Consider the following 17,112-nt stretch of genomic DNA (forward strand, 5'->3'; position numbering starts at 1 on the left):
CCTATCCTGTCAGTACAAACAAGTTAGCTTTAAAATTGCATGTACCATCATGAGGTACTCTAACTTGCTCTCATACACCTCTCTAGAAAGAGCATTTACTTTCAGAACTTGCACTACTGACTTCTGCCCTGACAACAGGATTATAGAATTAACCGAGTACCAGCATCGTTTCATAACCTTTTAGCCCTGAACATTTCAAAATGCAGCCAGCAGATGATTCCATTTTTCAAATGACAATTGAGTGAATATGCAGATAATTCTGAAAGGGAGTGCTAGTTTGTAATGCTATCTTTCAGAAAGTCTCCGCACAAAGTTACCTTTTCCTGTAAAATTCTCACTTTTAAGCATTTTCATTTCTTATAAAATCTGATCTAGGCAAGAAAGTCAGTTCATATGAAAATATGCCCCATCATACACTGGAGCTGTCCATTAGGGGATCATTAGTAGGAACTAAATGAATATTTTCCAGCCTGGAACACCAGCCTGTTAATTTTAATTTTGCTCATATGCTTCTGGTCTGCTACAGTAGATTTTAATGTAAGGTAATACCCATTTTATATACTCACATAGGACCTTTTGTCTTGCTTTTCATTTAACTACATAGTCTGTTATTGATATCTTTCTGTTGTTCAGCTATAGCTACCAAAATAATTTTGATCAACGCAACTCCCAGAAAAAAATGGGCCATAAAAGGCACTGGTTATTAGAACTGTTTTGTCATTAATGAAAACTTGCAAGTATTAAAAATTGTAGCAAGTTTTGTCTTTTTCTACTCTTTCAATATTTTCAATGAGCTTCTGCTTGACTACTAAGTACAAACTGCCTATGAACACTTAGTTAATCCTTGAAGAAGCACATTGAGTTTGAAGTTATTTAATGCTGCCATATAAATTTCTATTTGAAGGTATTTTCAGTTCCACCTTGAAGTGTATAAAATAATGTGGGTGAGCTAGCAGCATGATTTAATGCCCTCCTCCAGAAACAGCTCTGTCTCTAGCAGGAAAACTAGATTTTTAAAAAAGAAAAAAAATGGATAGAAAATTGCTCCAGCATTTTTGCTTATTGCAAACTCCTACAAAGGAAAGGATTTTCTTTGTAAAGCAAAGTACAGAAAAATAAAATACTAAAATAAATTTACAATAATATCCCCTAAGTTGTTTTCTTGATGATATTTTATGCAAAGTATCTGTTTTGATAATAAGATTTGTTCTTGCCCTTAAAGTACTGTAAGCCTGTCAAGTTAACAATTGTTCCTGATACACTTTTATTTTTATTGTTTTATTCTTAATTCAAAAGGGAAATTTAAAAGGAATGATTATATCCTGTGCAGGTTTCTTAGAGTTAATTTTGTTGATTAATAATGATTTCCTTGTCTTTAATATAAAGAGACCATCAAAACTTCATGGCGTATTTGTAGGAAGTGTTCCTAAACTATGTGAGATATATATATCTCATATAGTTTATGTATATATAAAATATTTGGCTACTCTAAGTCAATCCATTAAATTAAATTAGAGCATAAAGAGTTCCAGAAAACCAAGCAGAGATTTTATGTTATCTTCTCCCAAGGGAAAACATTACAGGTCAATTGTCAGTAAATGTCACTATAGTGGTATCCAAGAAAGTGCCTGAATTTGTTTGAACACAGGAGTTCAGAGTAAAGTGATACCTTGAAACAGAAGGATAGCACAGAACAGAGGAGCATTCTTTCAGAAATGTGTTTTTAGTACAATGGCATGAGTTGTACTTTAACCACCAACCTGATTTTAAAAATTGTACTTAATAGCAATAATAATGATATGTTTCATGTTTGAAAACACTAAAATTAAATAGAAGTGAAAAAAGGAGCTTGATATGGTTCTTCAAATGGTACTTGAAACTCTTCTCCTAAATGTTTATGCTTATATTCTGGTCTCAATGTCAATATTACTGCATACTTTTGGAAGATGAATAGCCTATATAATTCATATGATTCATTCATATATTGAACAACTCATCTTTTACACCCTTTCCTCAGGGGAGCACTATGCAATCTAAATTCATTTTTTATACTATACATTCTCATATTTGCCAAATGACTACAGTTACTCTCTTTGTACAGTATTTCATCTGTAAAAGGATATGAAACAAAATGAACTAATGTTGAACATGCTTTTTCAGAAGATGAAAACCAAATATTTAAGGATGTTTTGCTTGTTTGGCTTAGTTTTGTTTTGTTTTTTTTTTTTTTTAATCCAAATATCATTTTAAATAACTTTGGACTACCAAAGATTTCTGTTTCACTGTGCCACTGGAATTGTCTTCATTTTTAAACTGTGGGACCACATACAACCAGTAAAATACACAAATATTAAGTATGTATCCCAATGAACATTTATATAACTATGTATGTTTGTGAATATGTATATAATAGAGATCTAGGAATAGAGGTATAGATAGTGATAGAAATAGGTTATGTATCTGTGAAAGCACTAATTATATCAACACATAACATTTCCAACACCCATCCTACTCATACTGCCCATGGGTAAATATTAGGTGGACTTCTACCACCTAGCACCATAGTTTTGTCTGTTCTAAACTTTCTTTTCAGCATAATAGAATTCATTGTTTTTGCACCACACCCAGTGCTCCATTCAATACCCACCACCTGGCTCCCCCAACCTCTCACCCTCCGCCCCTTCAAAACCCTCAGATTGTTTTTCAGAGTCCACAGTCTCTCATGGTTTGCCTCCCCCTCCAATTTCCCTCAACTCCCTTCTCCTCTCCATCTCCCTATGTCCTCCATATTATTTGTTATGCTCCACAAATAAGTGAAACCATATGATAATTGACTCTCTCTGCCTGACTTATTTCACTCAGCATAATCTCTTCCAGTCCCGTCCATGTTGCTACAAAAGTTGGGTATTCATCCTTTCTGATGGAGAAATAATACTTCATAGTGTATATGGACCACATCTTCCTTATCCATTCGTCCGTTGAAGGGCATCTTGGTTCTTTCCACAGTTTGGCAACATTGCATTGGGGTACAGATGGCCCTTCTTTTCACTACATCTGTATTTTGGGGGTTAATACCCAGTAGTGCAATTGCAGAGTCATAGGGAAGCTCTATTTTAAGTTTCTTGATAAATCTCCACACTGTTCTCCAAAGTGGCTGCACCAACCTGCATTCCCACCAACAGTGTAAGAGGGTTCCCCTTTCTCCACATCCTCTCCAACACACGTTGTTTCCTGTCTTGCTAATTTTGGCCATTCTAACTGGTGTAAGGTGGTATCTCAATGTGGTTTTAATTTGAATCTCCCTAATGGCTAGTGATGATGAACATTTTTTCATGTGTCTGATAGCCATTTGTATGTCTTCATTAGAGAAGTGTCTGTTCATATCTTCTGCCCACTTTTTGATATGATTATCTGTTTTGTGTGTGTTGAGTTTGAGAAGTTCTTTATAGATCCTGGATATCAACCTTTTGTCTGTACTATCATTTGCAAATATCTTCTCCCATTCTGTGGGTTGCCTCTTTGTTTTTTGACTGTTTCCTTTGCTGTGCAGAAGCTTTTGATCTTGATGAAGTCCCAAAAGTTCATTATCACTTTTGTTTCCTTTGCCTTTGGTGACCTATTTTGAAAGAAGTTGCTGTGGCTGATATCAAAGAGGTTACTGCCTATGTTCTCTTCTAGGATTCTGTTGGATTCCTGTCTCATGTTGAGGTCTTTTATCCATTTCGAGTTTATCTTTGTGTATGGTGTAAGAGAATAGTCGAGTTTCATTCTTCTACATATAGCTGCCCAATTTTCCCAGCACCATTTATTGTAGAGACTTTTTTCCACTGTATATTTTTTCCTGCTTTGTCGAAGATTATTTGACCATAGAGTTGAGGGTCCGTATCTGGGCTCTCTACTCTGTTCCATTGGTCTATGTGTCTGTTTTTATGCCAGTACCATGCCGTCTTGGTGATCACAGCTTTGTAGTAAAGCTTGAAATCAGGTAACGTGATGCTGCCAGTTTTATTTTTGTTTTTCAACATTTCCTTACCAATTCAGGGTCTCTTCTGATTCCATACAAATTTTAGGATTATTTGCTCCAGCTTTTTGAAAAATGCCGGTGGAATTTTGATCAAAATGGCATTAAAAGTATAGATTGCTCTAGGCAGTATAGACATTTTAACAATGTTTATTCTTCTGATCCAAGAGCATGGAATGGTCTTTCATCTTTTTTTGTCTTCTTCAATTTCTTTCATGAGTGTTCTGTAGTTCCTCGAGTACAGGTCCTTTACCTCTTTGGTTAGGTTTATTCCCAGGTATCTTATGGTTCCTGGTGCTATAGTAAATGGAATCAATTCTCTAATTTCCCTTTCTGTATTTTCATTGTTAGTTCTAAACTTTTTTTGTTATAAACTTTATATAAATAGTATCATATGATATATTTTGCCTAAATTCTTTACTATCTTATTATGTGAAGTTCCTTTATTCCATATTATTCACATGTAGTATTGGATTGTATTAATATAAAATAGTTTCCCTATACATTTTATTGTTGATGAGTTATTCTAATATTTGGCCTCTATGAATAAAGATTCTGTGAGCTTTCTTGTGTATGCCCCTTGGTAGAAATATGTATTTATTAATCTTGAGCATACACCCCACAGCAGTGCTGATTTTAGTAGATGTGTGTGTGTGTGTGTGTGTGTGTGTGTGTGTGTGTGTGCATTTTTAAAAATTGGTTTAAGTTTGATAAATACTGATAGTCTTCTGAAGTGATTATTTCATCTGGTTTAAATATATGGTTAAATGGCATCACTGAATTTTCCTACATTAGGATCTTTATATTATTATATTTGCATCATTTTTACTTTAAATATATTAAAAGTAGAAAAGCCTTTACTCTGCACCATACTCTTTCTTAGTGAAATAAGTCATTACACCAAGACATGGGTAGGACCATGATATCAGAAAGAGAATGCTCTGCAAAGGGCTGTGATACATAGCAAGTGGTTGTTGATAATCTGATGCTCAGGCAGGACTTCACACTGTTCTAGAGCTAGGGTCAGCGAAGTTTCTTTAGCAGATTATACAGTAAACGTTTTTTAGCTATGTCGTTTTAACACAACTACTTAACTTCAGGTACAGACAACGCATGTGAGTTTCACACAATGTTCATGTGTCACAAAATATTCTACTTTTGATTTTTGCATAGTCATTTTAAAAATGTATTAACCATCCTTATCTCTGAAGCCATACAAACAACAGCAAGAAAAACATAGCTTGCCAGCCTTAATCCATAAGCTATAGTTTGCTGATCTGGAGAAACAATCTTTGTAAACAACTCTTGGCTAACAAAGACTTGCCTCTTATGCTATATCATCTGACTTCCCTTCATTTTGTAAATGGAGAACTAATATACAAAGTAAAAGAAAAGAAGAATATAGTTTGTTAAAGTCATTTTATAATTATGGTTGCTAAGGGGAAAATTCAAACACATTCAAGAGATAATAGATATTCTTAGATAGTAAAACCCAAGTTTTAATAAGTAAGACTTAGAGTCCTTTCACACCAAAGTGGTGTCATATAAGGAATCGAGAGGGTCCATGATGTACTTAATTAGTCATTCCTGTTTTTCCTACTAGTATTTTCTTTTCTCAAAACACTAAGCCAAGAACATTATAAAATGACATATATATGTTTTTAGATGTCTCTTCATATTTTCTTTTAACTTACATATATTCTCTATTCTCTATATAGAATTCTCTAAAGGATCTTTACATTATTCTCTATAAACTGAAAGTTATATTCTCTAAAAATTGAGAGTTAATTTTAGAGGCTTGATAAAATTCAGGTTCATTTATGGCAAGAATACTTCATAGGTAATCTTTTGAACTTTGTATTACATTACTTTAAAAGAAAAAACAGGGAGGGTTGGGGCGCCTGGATGGCTCAGTGGGTTAAGCCTCTGCCTTCAGCTCAGGTCATGGTTTCAGGGTCCTGGGATTGAGCCCTGCATCAGGCTCTCTGCTCTGCAGGGAACCTGCTTCCCCTCTCTCTCTGCCTGCCTCTCTGCTTACTTGTGATCTCTCTCTCTGTGAAATAAATAAATAAAATCTTAAAAAAAAGAAACACAATAAAACAAAAACAGGGAGGGGAAATGGGTGGGGGGATGCGTGAGCCTAATGGTGGGTATTGAGGAGGGCACATATTGCATGGAGCACTGGGTGTGGTGCATAAACAATTAATCTTGGAATAGTGAAAAAATAAAATTAAAATTAAAAATGAACAAATAAATAAATAAATAAATAAGAAATAATAAAAAATAAAAAACTTGGGGCCATCTGAGAGTCTCATTCAGTTAATCATCTGACTCTTGATTTCAGCTCAGATCATGATTTCATGAGATCAAGCCCTACATCAGGCTCCATGCTCAGCACAGAGTCTACTTATCCCTCTCTCTTTGTTCCTCTCCCTACTTGTATGTTCTCTCTCTTAAATAAATAAATAAATAAAATCTTTAAAAAGCACACAATGTTAGGTTGGCCCATTAATTAATAATGCTATATTTAATCACTTGGTCTAATATAAGGTTTCTGTGAGGTCAGTTTTTGTAAATCGTATTTTTCTAGGAAATCATTCAATTAATGTTGCTTATTTAAAAAATACATATATAGAAAGTTATACAAATTTGTCTCATAGATTTTTAAAATATCTCATGTCTCAATAGCTAATTCCCCCTTGACATGTTTAGTTTGATTTTTTTTAATAGTTTCCTTTTTGTTCATTAGGTTATCAATTATCTTATTTGACTATATATCTTTTATTGAAAAATCATTTAAAATCAGTTACTTCCAAAATAAAATAAAATTAGTTCCACTATTTTCTGCTGATTAATTTTTCATTTTATCTTTGCTATTTTTCCTTCTGCTTCCTTTCAGTTCATTTGTTGTATACTTTATACTTTTCATATTGAAAATTTAGTCTAATCATCTTTAGTTTGCTACATTTTTGTATATAAATATTTAAAGCTTTCATATCCATATGATCACCACTTTTTTTTTTTAAGATTTTATTTATTTATTTTACAGAGATCACAAGTAGCCAGAGAGGCGGGGGGTGGGGGGGAGCAGGCTCCCTGCTGAGAAGAGAGCCTGATGTGGGGCTCGATCCCAGGACCCTGAGATCATGACCTGAGCCGAAGGAAGAGGCTGAACCACTGAGCCACCCAGGTGCCCCTGATCACCACTTTAATTGGAACTCACAGATATTAAATATTCAGCATTTTCATTATTACCGTGCTTCAGAAATCTTGCAATTTTGGGTTGATTTCCAGTTTGACCCAAGAGTTGCCTAACTGAGTTTTTAATTTTTTGATGAAATGATTCTTTTATAAGTAAGACATTTTAATCATGGTAAAGTAATTTCAGAAATATATTTCTAAGCATACGTTTTACTTTACAATAGAATTAGATCAACAGAACAGTTGTGAAGATAGTACAGGGAATCCCTATAAACACAACACATAGTTTCCCTATCATTAACATCTTTTATTATATAGTACATTTGTTACAATCAAGGAACAAATGTTAACACATTAATATGAACTAAAATCAACACTTCGTTTAGATTCTTGGTTTTTTACCCAGCATCTTTTTTTTTTTTTTTTTTAATTTTAGGATACCATCTAGACTACTAAATTGCCTTTTGTAGTCCTATCTCCATAAGCATCTTTTGGAGGCTGTTTCTCTCAGACTTTCTCTGTTTTTGATTGCCTTGACAATTCTGAGGAATATTGATCAAGTATTTTGTAGGATGTGGCTCTACTGGAATTTGTATATTGTGTAGTCATGATTGGCTAGGGTTATGGATTTGGGGGAGGAAGATCATCCAAATAAAGTACCATTTTTATCATATCTATCAAGGGTACATACTATTAACATGATAGATCACGGTTGATGTTAACACTGATCACCTGGCTGAGGCAATGTTTTATAGGTCTCTCCTTCTCCATTCTGCACTCTTTGGAAAGAAATTACTAGGCAGAGACCAATATAAGGAGTGGGAAGTTATACTCCATCTTCTTGAAAGCAAAATATGTACATAAATTATTTGGAATTATTCTTCATGAGAGATTTATCTCTTCCACTCCATTTATTAATTTATTCAGTCATTTACTTATATCAATATAGATACATGAATATTTATTTTATGCATTTGTGTATAGTATGACACTATCTTACTTATTTTTCTGCTGAGTTGTTCCATCTTTGGCCATTAGGAGTCTTTTTAGTTGGGTTTCTATATCTCTTTGACATACTCTCATCATAGTGATTTTTTTTTTTTTTTTGAGTACTGCCTTATTTTCTGGCACTATAGGATGCTCCAGATTCATGTTGTACATATACCACCAGTTTTATATTCAGATATTTTTCCAAAGACATCTATCTTTACCCATAGAGAACAGGACCTTGTTATGTAAAAGGTACTGGTGTATTTAAAAATGATTGTTCCTACCTTTCTCATTCCAAACCCAGAGGGGATATTTCTTGAATTTTCTTCATGAGCATTTGTCAGAGGTTCCTGGAGGGAAAACCTAATTATTAGGTTATGATGCCCCCCCCAATACTGAAGTCCCAAGAATTTCTCAGTGGCATTCTGTCATACACTGAATCAATAGTAATTCAACAAATTTACAAATGATCCTACCAGTTTATGGCTCCAGGGGCTTCAGTTCCAAGTAGTACATCTATGTTATGACTGTCTGGATTTTCCTGTATTTCAAGATTTCTGGATGGTAGTTTGCCCTGTAAACTCAGTTCTGTTATGTGTCCATGAAATATCACTGATTTTCAGCTTAGGGTCTTTTTCTTGTTTTTTATAATGGCAGCTATAAATGTCCTATACATGTCAGATCTGAAACTGGAGATTCAGTAAGTTTTTTTAAAATTATTTTTTTAAATATACACAACATATTTAAACATATATAAACTTTGGAAATACAATAAATACCAAAAAACTCCTCCTGAATTACTTGAAAATAGCTTGACATGTTGACTCCTGATCCCCTTTCTAGGTTTGGAACTCCATTCTGAGAAAATGAGTAACCTGTCTCCAAGTATCCTTAATGTAATACACTATTCCATTATCTCATCCTCTCCTTGTGTAACTGATCTCCTATCTCTGCTACGACATCCTCCTCCGTAAGCACATCTTCTCTCTGCTTCGACTCTATGTGTTATGTCCATATCTTGCGCTTGAACGCCCTCTACCCCTGAGTTACAATATACCATGCTAACCAATCCCTTCATAAAAACCAGCTTCTAATTGTAATTGGGCTTTGACATCCCTGTTGGACTACACCAATGCCTGCGTGTCATTCTGCCTATTTATATCTTTAGATAAATAGGCAGGCCAGACCACTGTTATCTAGGAACACTCTCTTCACCCTGCTTTTGTGTCGCCTCCTCTCCACAATACATCACCCCCTCATATTTTGGCTTTTGCTGATTGTGGGTTTTTGCAGAATGTGTCACGAGATTCAGATAATGTACTTCCATTACTTTTGTAATACATTCTTTGAGAGCAATTCTAAATGTTAATGTTTAAGAATTGTGTTGCAGGTGTGGTTGTAGATCTTCTATTGTACATATCTTATGTAGATAGAAATGCATATATCAGAGGCACTGAAGAATTTATCAAAGTAGGCAGAAAGCAGAAGGAAGACAACATTTTAAAGAAGGAATCAACATTAGTTGAATATCTTGTTTTTATGGCTTTGACCCTATGGAATGACCCATTCTGTGCCATGGAGATGACTAAAATTCCAATAAACACACCTGCTGGCTTAAAGAAGTAGAGGAAAAAGTCCAGGAAAACCATATCCACATCTATTGGAAATTGAGAAGTTAAACCTCAGAAAGAAGATGGCTAAAGAAGGAGAACCCAAATTCCATAAATTCTATAGAATCTCTAATCCTATGGCTTACATCTGAAATATGCAAGCACAAGGAAGACATCAACATTCTTCAACTGTCACTGGGAATTCTCCAAGCCATACCCAGTGTAGGTTATCAGTAGCCAAATTACTCCTTGAAAATAAAAAAATTCAACTATGCCAATAATATGCAAAACTAATTTACACTTCCAGGGTCCATATCTACCAATGAGAATAATTCATGAGGAACAAAGAATAATTATCTCAACATGTATTTTCCTGCCCAACACCAGCCTCAAAGTAAGAGACAAGATAGGTAATCCATCCTGATATGCTTCCCAACTCTCAAATAATGTGGTTTAGGTACATTCCTTCCTGCCATCTGTAACCACAGTATTGTGACAATTAACAGATACCACATAGCATATAATATGAGTTACTTTTTGTAGTAAGCTGAATCATGGCTCTGTATTTTCAATAACATTTTTATTTTTGTAGACCAAGGCTTTTCTTAGAATTAAACACTTTCATTTACTGCCACTTACTTCTCATTAAAAATTAAAGATAAATTGTAGGATACTATTGGGTTAAACTAATTGCTTGTAGTTGTACTGATATACAGTATTTCTGTCTCTTCTAATCACAAAGTAGGATTGCATTTTACTCTAATAGTTAATGAGATATGAGTATAAAGGACACATAAAATCTCTGGAGTGAAGCCTTCAAGAGTCAATGCACACTCTTTTCCCTTCCCCCTCCCATTTCCATAGTTACTAGCGATAGTAGTAGAAGTAGACATGTGTGTCTCACTGACAGAAGATAACACAAGGAGAGAGTAAGGTATAAGAAAAAGGAAACAGAGAACAGCACATTCTTTATCTTCATATAGACACGCAGAGACAAATACTTCTATGAGCTAGGACTGGAAGGGAAAATAATGCAGGTCAGCAAGAAAAAGAATAAGCTAGAAAATAAGAAAGGGATGATAAAGTGGTTAATCTGGTAAGTGTTGACTGATTCCAAATAATTAAACAGAAATTCACTAAATTCTCCACTCCTGAGTAAACAAAAGACATGCTGAAATGGTTTTTATGAAGAAGTCTCTATATAGCCATATATGTATGTCAGTTTAAAAAGTGGCTCTCTCATAGCACTCAGTCATACAGAGAGTATAGATAACAAATTGAATTATTCACCGAGCAAACCATGAATGCTGAAGAACACCACTTTTCGAGATGGTTGCATATTATTCAGATATGAGAAAACACTCCCTATGTGGTAGCTATAATGCTATGGAAGAGTTTTATATCTGGCATTTTAAAAGGCAGTCAAGGTCTCTTTCAGTTTCCTTACAATCCCCTCAATATAGCATAAAAATGAAGACTTAGCAGAAATGAATAAGGATTTCATTTGACTCAGAAGTATTTCTGACCGTAAAATATTTACAATACTGTCTACCCTTCACCCTTAGAAAAATCAGGTGTTTTGGATAGCATAGAAAAGTTCACCAATATTTCAACAATAGGCTTCTTCTCTCCATAACAGGACAGAAAATGATTCCCCAAGTTCAAAGAAAAATGAAAATCACTGATGTTCTCTAAATAATTCAGACCCCATATGCAAAATAGATCATCAATGTGCTTATACTAGGAAATGAACAAATCTAAATGTAAGAGAGCTCTGATGATATAAATTGAAGCAGTCCTACTTCACTGAATATGGAACTGAGGAAACGTAAAAATATGAGAAAATGTGAGCAATAAATATAGCAGTGACAAATATGCTCAAAAGTTCCCTAAAATTTTCAATTATTCATCTTAGCTTTTCATTTTGTGTATGTGAAGAAACAGATCTTGAGTATAAAATTCTAAAACATATAAGCCTCTTACTACCTGTTTGACTATTCACCCATATAATGGGATGTGACGGAAAAGCTATTTTTCTAGACATATTTAGCTTGGTTGGACATTCACAGAGCATAATTTTCTATTTTCTATCGGCCAACAAGTAGGAGCTTTATGTATCAGAATTCTATAAGAGCACAACTCTTCACTTTAAGTAAAATGTGTTTGCCTCCCTTGCTGCTCTATCAAGTTTAATTATGCAAATACTGTTGAATAAAACTAGACTTCTAGACTCCCTGTGTAGTCCTGTCTATTACTATTGTCTTTCTCTAAAATGTTCTAAAGACTCCTGTTGAAATGTTTAGACGAGTGTAAGGACATCTAAAAAAAAAAAAAAAAAAAAAAAAACCAGAAATGCCTTTCACCTACACAAGTGTTTATTAACTCTGCTATTTTCCTAGTCCTGTTTCATATATTATAGGATATTTAAAAATATTTCTGCCGGGGCGCCTGGGTAGCTCAGTGGGTTAAGCCTCTGCCTTTGGCTCAGATCATGAGCCAAAGGCTCATGGGATCGAGCCCCGCATCGGGCTCTCTGCTCAGCGGGGAGTCTGCTTCCCCCTCTCTCGCTCTGCCTGCCTCTCTGCCTACTTGTGATCTCTCTCTGTGTCACATAAATAAACAAAAATCTTTTAAAAAAATATTTCTGCCTTGAACAATTTGCCTATGAGTATTTATGAAGAAGAAACAAAGTATCCAAAAATGTGTTTCAGACAATGAACACTAAGAATGCCAGAAGAGAAAATAATTAGGAAAACTTCATTTAAAATATGGACTCTCATCATTTGTCAGTCACCACATACCTCATATGATCAAAACAAAGCACTAAGTGTGAGAGTGACAAAAATTCTATAAATAAACTATAGAATAACTTGGATCTGAATACATTCTATAATTGAGATATAACTCATGAGGTCTGGGAATACAGATGAAAGATCAGTATAAAATTTAACTTTCTAGAAGGCTTGTAAAGGAGGTTATATTTAGGTAAAATACAGCTTTAACATTCAGCAACCATGACAGATGAGTATGATTTTGACTGGAAGAGAAGACAATGAAATGACATACAGAGAGATTAAAATAATATCGCTTAAGGGGTTAAGATACAAGTAGAGAATTGCTCTGGGGAAATCGTTTAGTATGACTGAAATTTAGGGGGATTTATGCATGTATCATGCATCAGGTATACTGAATATAGACTATAGTAATCATAGCATACATGAATATTTAATAAAACATACTTTAAACTTGAGTTTATAAACCAAAGTGTCTTTTTCAGTTTTTTTCTCAGAAGACTAAAAAATGAGCTCTGAAACTAGTATAATAGACAAACCAGAAAGAGAAGAGTTAATAATTATTTTGAGGTGTTTGAAGGAAGCCTAATTACCTGGTATGTTAGTAAGTGTTATGTTAGAAGAAAACAAAATCCAAGATAGAATACAAGGATGTTAAGAGGTGTTCTATAATGAATATAAATATAGATCAATTCTGTTGTGGTCAAATAAGTTTAGTTAATATTGAATTCCAGAACATTAAACAAAATCCTTCACTAGAGGATATAGGATGAAATAAAGCACATAATTTTTTTCAAAAGATTACTTCAGACAGAAGTCCTAAAATGTTTATGCTTCCAAAAACAGTTTTAAAGGAGCATCTTAAGGGAATAGTGTTCTAAGGAACACATTTTGGAAGTATAGCTTTTAAATTATTAATTTCTATTACCCAAAACTTCCTATAAATGCTAAGTCAAAAGAGATGAATCCAATTAAAGAAAAAGAGTGTGGTGGAAAGTGACTATCATATGATACTTCTACCCTATCTTTTACCCTCCATCAATGTCACAAGAGGCTATCTTAACTCCTAAATATTTTAGGAAGCTCCTAAAGTCAGTATGCTTTAACTCTCAAGACCCTCCTCAGAGGCTGCTGAATTAATCTGCAAAAGCCAAGAGCTACTCTTGCCTACAAATTTTTGATAATATATCAAGTGTGGTAGAATAGAGAATCCGTTACATTTCTTCTCACTGAAAGAGAGTTTAAGTGTTTCCTTTCACTATTATTTTTCTTTTTTTAACAAGTTTATTGAAATATAATTGATATTAGACACACTGAATATATTTAATGCGTACAGTTTGGTGATTTGGGGGTTATTACAAATATTTTTTTATATTATCACCACAGTAAAGGCAAATATTGAACACATTCTAAAACTTCCTTGTGTCCCTTTGTTTTCTCTTGTGTTAAGAACACTTAAATTTTGAAGTGTTAATTATAGACACCATGTTGCACAGATTTCTAGAACTTAATCCATCTAGCATAACTGAAAGCAACAATTCTCCATTTATCCCACCCCCAGCACTGAAAAGTACTGTTGTATTTTCTGTTTTGTGAGTCTATTTTATTCACTTTTTAAAATAAAGATTTTATTTATTTATTTGTCAGAGAGAGAGAGAGTACAAGCAGGGGGAGTGGCAGGGAGAGAGAGAAGCAGGCTTCTGCTGAGCAAGGAGCCCAGTGTGCTGGGATCATGACCTGAACTGAAGGGAGATGCTTAACCCACTGAGCCACCACCTAGGCGTTTCAAGTCTGGCTATTTTAAATACCTCATGTAAGTGGAATCACAAAGAATTTGTCCTGTTACTGGTTTATTTTACTTGGCATAATGTCCTCAAGTTTCACCTATTTTGACAAAAATGGCAAAATTTCCTTTTAAGGTTGAATAGTATTTATATATATTTATATATACATTTATATATATAAATATATATAATCTTATATACTATATATAGTACATTTATATATAAATTTAAATATATGTGTAAATTTATATATTTAATAAATATAATATATATTACAGATTTATATTAGATATATAATTCTGTTTATCCATTCATCTGTTGATAAAAATTTAGGTTGCTTACATACTTTGACCATTGCAAAAATGTTGCAGTAACCTGGGAGTTGGGCTATCTCTCTGAGATTCTGCTTCAGTGCTGGATATATATACTCAGAAGTAGGGGTGTAGACAAACTGGAATCCTTGTACTTGGGTGGCAATATAAAATGGTATAAGTAGTTATAAAAAACAGTACATAGGGTTCCTCAAAAAATTAAATTAAATTAAATATGGAACTATCATATGCCCCTTCTGCTCATAATTCACCCATATTGGAGAAAACTGAATATGGCAAAGGGAACACATGAGGGAAAAAAATCAAAAATTAAAAACAAAACAGGGAATGGGGGTTAAAAAAAATGGAGTGATTAGATAATTTCTCAGGCTCACATTGAAAGTAGAGGGGCAGCATTTGCAGAACATAGTAAGTGTGAGGGAAAGACAACACTATCTATAGAAACTGACTGATAAAGACCAGGTATTGAAAGGTTATTTTTCTTAAACTACTTCAAAAGTCCAAATATGCCATATTCCTTTTTTTCCCCTGTATTACTGCATATAGCCCCCTCAGCTAGGTAAATCTGACCTGTCTGGAAAAATTCAGGTTAGCATCACCCTTTTCAGAATGCTATGTCAATGAACAGGAGTTCTGTTTTTCTGTGCAATAATTTAAACTATAGTAACAAGAATCTGATCAGTTGGATGGGATGAACTAGATAACCCTTGCACTGGAAACTGTTTTAGTGGTTGTTCATTGAACACAGAAGAAGTGCACATAAGTTTAAGATACAGTTACTTTGACATCTCTTCAGAGAAGACAAGGTTATGATCAGGGTTGCACATATTTTACTAAGAATATAAAAAGAATATATAATTTCTTTACTCAGAAACATTTTAGTTGTATCTGAGTTTGTGACTCAGTCCTTCTCTTCACACACCCTGAGAAGGGTTTCATTTTCTATTCACATAAGCTACATTGGAAGACAGAAAAGTAAAATCTCCAGTAAGTCACTGTGGAGGAAAACTGCTCATAATTCACCCATACTGGGCTTTTCACTCTCTAAAGAATTTTACCTGAATGTTAAATCTGAGAAAGTAGAATGACCTAAAAAAGGAGACTTGTATAAAAGGCAGACAGGATTAATTCTTCAGGGATGCACAGAGCATAATATAAAGCAATGTGGCATAAATGTCAAAGGCAGGGAGAAGCAGACGCAGACTGGGATAGAATAAAGCAATCAGCAGCAGCATGACTCTGAAGGAACACATGGTGTGGCTGCAAGGGTAAGAAGCAGCATTTCTGGAGACAGATACAGACTCTACTGGCAGAATCTAAAATAATAATTTGTCAAATGGCTCACAAGAGTGTCAGAACAGAAGGGGCAGCTGGTCACTGGGTATTTTATTGCAGTTGTACATATGGGACATATTATTAGCAACCAAAATCATCAGTTGAAGGACAAATACATAATTATAATACAAATAAGATACATAGGGGTGCCTGGGTGGCTCAGTGGGTTAAAGCCTCTGCCTTCAGCTCAGATCATGATCTCAGGGTCCTGGGATCAAGCCCCGCATCGGGCTCTCTGCTCAGCAAGGAGCCTGCTTCCTCCTTTCTCTGCCTGCCTCTCTGCCTACTTGTGATCTCTGTCTGTTAAATAAATAAGTAAAATCTTAAAAAAAAATAAATAAGATACATATTCATGTAAAGGTACATTAAATCATCCCTAGCTATCCTAGCTAATGTTTCCTTAGATTTTTACTCTCTCCATGTCATATATTTGTGTAATATGATATACTTAATAAAAGGCTGTCTTGGACTAGATGAATAAACTCCGTAAGTTCTAGAGTCCATGACTATTTGCCTAGTCTATGAAAATGTTCAATTAATATTTATTGAATGAATGAATGAATACGGATTTGTGTATTTTAACTCTCACGCAATTCTCCTCTAGTCAGAGGTTAGAAGAAAATCCAAAACAAAGAATTCTTCACAAAATTTACACCTTCTCCCCCAAACTACTTTTTAAATTACTTTATACATAAAATTAAAATAATTATAGAACATATTTGGAATAAAAGGAAATGTTAGCTTTCTTTAACTCTAGAAAAGAAACATCTTGTTGTTACTTTTGTTTACTAAATATGACAGAGTATTTTGAGCAAATAGCATTAAAACCTATGACTTTCTAAAGGAAAATACCCAAAAGCTAGGCAAAATATGTGTGTGTGTGTGTGTGTGTGTGTGTGTGTGTGTATACATTTAGTATATATTTATGTAGTTGTGCAATCATCACCACTGTCTAATGTAGAACATTTCATTTCCCCAAAAAGAAATCATTCATTGTCACTGCCCACCTAATTTCCCAATTCCTGGGAAATACAAATCTACCTTCTG

This window comes from Enhydra lutris, unplaced genomic scaffold, assembly GCF_002288905.1.
Source record: "Enhydra lutris kenyoni isolate GAN:26980312 unplaced genomic scaffold, ASM228890v2 scaffoldscaffold27, whole genome shotgun sequence".
In the NCBI taxonomy this organism is placed as follows: domain Eukaryota; kingdom Metazoa; phylum Chordata; class Mammalia; order Carnivora; family Mustelidae; genus Enhydra; species Enhydra lutris.